Here is a 5,467-nt window from a genome sequence, read left to right on the forward strand (position 1 = left end):
CACTAGTGCACACAATACACAGTAATTAGCACACGGAAGTCTCACACACAATGATATCAAACCACAACCGCGTATGGAATCCACGTATTTCTCCTTCATCAGTGTGCAGTGTGTGGTTCACTTTTGGGTGATAGCGCCATCTATAGTTAAATGACTTCGCAGCTAGCTGCCCCTCGTCTCTAATCAAGCGTATAGTCTGGATTTTACGATACCTTTCCCCTACCTGCCCAGCATTTCTTCAACAACTTTGGTGTATAAGTACTTTCACCTATCTGAAATGTAATAATTTCTCTAGGATATAAGTTTTTCTTCGGGTTAACCACCTCCAGTAGGGCACTAAGTGTCAAATTGTCTATGGGTCACACGCTAGAGCCTTACATGATTACAGTTATGACACTGACCAACTGTTTAATAATCACTCATCAAAAACTGATGCGCTGCAGCACTGTACTTAGTAAGAGCTAAATGAGTTGAGTATAATGACGGGTGGGGTATCCCTCTCACCACCAACGCATACACACATACACGAGGAAGTTTTTGCATTTTCAGACCTGAAAAAAAAAATCTATGAAAAAAAAGTGAGAAAAATAAATATTCAGGGAGAATCTGCGAACGGCTAAACCGCGGTAAGTCGGATCTTGTTCCGGGGGTGCATGCACTGCGTCATAATTTCGTATCGTCCATACAAATGGAAGCTATAGAGGAGTGTGTGGGGAGGGGATACCGTCCTCTCTGCCAGCCGACAAGATTTTGCATTTTTAGAATAGGAATAAAACAATCTGATGTATAATATCTGTGAAATAATGTTCGGAAAATTATCAATTCGTAAGTGTAGGCCCATACTCAGTCTACAGATAGGGGCACCGAGCGACAAGGAATAGGACACTAACTTGGGCATCCCTTTGGAAGCTTATTGCATTAATAGACTTGAAATTCAACTAACTTGAAATTCAACAATAGTGTGCGCCAGGCAGGGGGTGTTTCACAAAGCTGTTCTTAAAGTTAAGAAGGACTTAAGTGCGACTGGTGATCAGTTCTTGTGCTGAATCATTGAGATTCTAATAGGGGGGTGTTTAAAACCGTTCTTAAAGTTAAGAAGGACTTAAGTGCGACTTGTAATCAGTTCTTGTGTGCTATACCTATTAGAATCTCAATAATTCAGCACAAGAACTGATCACCAGTCGCACTTAAGTCCTTCTTAACTTTAAGAACAGCTTTGTGAAAGGGGCGCACACTATTGTTGGAAACTAAGGGAATAGTGTGGGAATAGAGATGTAAGTCTGTGGAGGGAGACCAATAGGGAGCCACGGATGGGATAATTATGCTAGTTACCCCCCCCCCCCCCCCCCACACACACACACACACACGCACATGAGGGAGCCTTTACATTTTTTATGATGGCATTTCCACTATCAGCACACTAATTTATGGTGGAACATCAATTTCTGGAAAATGGCGTTGTCAATCCCCAGCGTGTATAGCCTTCTGATAACCATAGAGGGGAGTCGAGCAGGCGGGTGGGCGTATTACCCAACCCCTTCCATCATACCAGAGGGAGCTTTGACTGAAATATTTGGACCAAAAAAAAAGCTAACAAAAAAAGAAAATCTTCCACATCTCGGAAATTGTGTGTGTGTGTGGGGGGGGGGGGGGGTGGGGGCAAAATGTTTGCATAATAACGAAACTTCAGAATTACGAATTTTATTTTGTTTTTCGGAGCAGGCTGCGAACCTCTGGAATAACACTAACCTTGTAGTACATTCTCGGACAAAATGATTAGCCTTCGGAATGACGAAAATTGATAACTTTTTTCTTCTTCCTGTGAGACTTTAACTTCAGTCTTTTCTGAAATCTAGTATTTTACAGTCCGTAACGGGTTATATACGATGGAGACAACAGTACATTATTTTGAAATTCATTTAAAAAAAAAATGACTGATAACGATATTTATACAGAAGAAGACAAGCAAGTCGGTTATTCATTCGTAAGTAATCACAATCATGACCGCATCAATATCAATAATGATGACAATGATGTTATTGACACTGTTAATTTTTGTGATATGTATCAATATAAGAGGCCTAATAGGGCTGTGATGCAAAGTATCTATATGGAAAAGGAATACATCGTATAATGATGATAATAACAGGAGTTCGGCAATGGCACTTAAAACCTTCTTTCTCCTCTACAATCATAATCGTTATCGTCGTCATGAGCGTCTCAAATAGTCCGTGTCTTCTTTTTTTTTTTTATTCTTATAGCATTACACAAAATGATCTATCAACAGGTTATCTAATGGGAGGATAGAAATACAATCATTATACATACATACAAACAGTTTTTCCGAATTCCCTATGAATACAATACTTGGTAACATTTTCTTTATTTTGAATAATAATAATATTTTTTAAAAAAAGGTTCCAAGAGGAAGACTGCAATAATATGTGTGACATTCGGAGGGAGCGAATCGCCAGGGTGCTACTTGAATGCGGGAGATGAGGCGACGGTGCCACAATCACTGACAATTTAATGTGGTGTGAAGTTATTTGTGTTTCCGAGGACTGGTATGGATATGTGAGATTATTGGTGGAGATGAGGATTGAGCTTTTAACTTTCTGCGAGATACCAAGAAACCATCACTTAAGAAATAATATGAAGAGTTTGTTTGCAAAAACCGATAAGTCCATTTTTGAAGATTTTGAAGTACATATACGGTCTCTGTCATAAAGTACAAAATAATACCTTTCAAATGATATGAAGAGTTTGTTCGCAAAAACCGATAAATCCATATTTGCAAAACGGAGATATTTGCGATTAAAGGTCAAGAAAAATAAAGAGAATAATGAGAAATTGTTGCTTATTTTGACCATAACTTCAAAAATGTACCTTTATATGTAATAACCAATATATCATTTAAAAGGTATTATTTTGTACTCTATGACAGAGACCGTACTTCAAAATTTTCAAAAATGGACTTATCGTTTTTTGCAAACAAACTCTTCATATATTGGTCATTACATAAAAAGGTACATTTTTTAAGTTATGGTCAAAAGAAGCAAAAATTTTCTTATTATTCTCTTTAGTTTTTTTGACCTTTAATCGCAAATATCTCCATTTGGCAAATATGGACTTATCGGTTTTTGCGAACAAACTCTTCATTATACAGAGCGTAATAATCTAAGAGGAATTTAAAGTTTGTTATAGATGGAAATAATTGGTTTTGGAATGGCTGAGACAGTCAAAAACAAAGTAAAACAAAGCGATCCTAATGGAAGGTGGGCCCCACCTTTTATTAGAACTGCTCTTATATCTCAGCCGTTTCAAAACCAATGATCATCAATTAATGTTGAATCCCTCTTATACAACGCTCTTTCATAATTCATATAAGAGGTTTCTCATTATCTCACAAAAATGTTCGAAATCTGAAGTTAGGTCTCATTAACCAAAATTATACAATACGTTTAAGGGGTATATAATATTGCCAACAATCTGCATAGTATGGATGGCAAAACAAACAATCAATCAAACGAACAAAATAGGACGTGGTGTTAACAAGACTATAAAGTGTGCCAATCTGTTGATTAATCTTATTGATCCCTGTATCCTTTTGTAATTCTTGTTTCACTCTTTTCCCGTTGTCTTCAAAGGTCTTACAGCTGACTCAATAAGCTTTGAGAGCTGCTATCTGAAAGCAAAAAGAAGACAAAAAGATATCAAGGAAGAAAGAATAGTGAAACAAAAATTGCAGGTCCTGAAAATAAAGAAAATGATCATGCAGAAATCAAAACAAGGTCGCACAATATATGAAGAGTTTGTTTGCAAAAACCGATAAGTCCATATTTGCCAAATGGAGATATTTGCGATTAAAGGTCAAGAAAAATAAAGAGAATGATAACAACATTTTTGCTTCTTTTGACCATAACATCAAAAATTTACCTTGATATGACGTGACCAATATATCATTTAAAAGGTATTATTTTGTACCTTTTGACAGAGACCGTACTTCAAAATCTTCAAGAATGGACTTATCGGTTTTTGCAAACAAACTCTTCATATATATATTTTTTTTTAATAAAGTGGACCAGTCCTCACTAAGGGCGGCGTCCTGTCTACACTGGGCACTGTGTGTCATCTCACAACAATTATTTATTCATCACGTTAAGCTAACTATAGTGTAATATTGAATTTTTTCACTGATGACAAGCTATGATATGAGTAACTAACGTTAGGTAGTCAATGTCATCCACAGCTAAAACTGCTGTGGATGACATCCACAGCAGATTGTAGCTGTGGAATAGAACTGATTCTATTCCTCGAAACGTTTTTCTTGTTGAGATCGTGATTTCTTCTTCTTCTTCTTCTTCTTCTTCTTCTTCTTCTTCTTCTTCTTCTTCTTTTGTCTTCTTCCGTCTGTCCTTTATTCCTTTAAGCTCTCTCCGGCCCAAAGAAAAGTAAAAACAACAGGCTATCAAATGAACAACGAGCTATGAAGACAAAAAAAAAAAAAAAAAAAAAAAATACTCCCTCTCTGAAGGCTATTTTTCTATTCCTTACCTGAATTCAACAACGCGGATGTGGAAATAAAGAGTTTGTTCGCAAAAACCGATAAGTCCATTATTGCCAAATGGAGATATTTGCGATTCGGGTCAAGAAAAATAAAGAGAATAATAAGAAAATGTGTGCTTCTTTTGACCATAACTTCAAAAATGTACCTTTATGTATAGTGACCAATATCGTTTAAAAGGTATTATTTTGTACTGAAAAAAGAAAAACAGTGACATCACTGTCATGATAACATAAAAATAAACAATATCTGCAGCAACAATGCACATCAACGAAAAATTTTCCGAAGATAGCTGCTTCAACAAAAACAACATCACTAAATTATTATTATTTTTTTTTAGCATCAAAGGCACCAAGGGTATAATGTGCACACCCCTTTTTTAATCATAATTATATATACGTTTTGCCAGTTTATTTATTCAAGTTGTTGAATTTGCCAGCATTAATCTGGCAAAACTATAATACGTATTTTGTTAGAAAATGTATGATTTACAAGTTATCTCGCCAGTTGATTATGAGTAATCTGTTATCTAGAATCTTAAAAAAAAAATAAAAAAAAAAACAAACTTAAGTTCACTATTTGTTATGGAACATGCCCATTTTATGTATATTGCTGCATGAAAAAACAGCAAGCATTTAAACTTAAAAAGCGAATGTCTCGAAATATCTATTAAAAAAACAAAACAAAACATGTTTTGCCAGATCAAGCCCGATACTCCGTTATAATACTCAACTCCCATCAATTTGCACTTCTAACTATCGCTGCCGTCATGTTGAGTTTCGAGCAACGTAATAAACGTACCACCTTAATATCTAGAGAGATGTGTTATAGCACTTCTTTGTACACTGGTCATGGGACTTTGATTCTCGCTAGGAATAGCCCATCCTTCGCGAAGACGGTCTA

Source organism: Diadema setosum, chromosome 3 (genome assembly GCF_964275005.1).
Source record: "Diadema setosum chromosome 3, eeDiaSeto1, whole genome shotgun sequence".
Taxonomy (NCBI): Eukaryota; Metazoa; Echinodermata; class Echinoidea; order Diadematoida; family Diadematidae; genus Diadema; species Diadema setosum.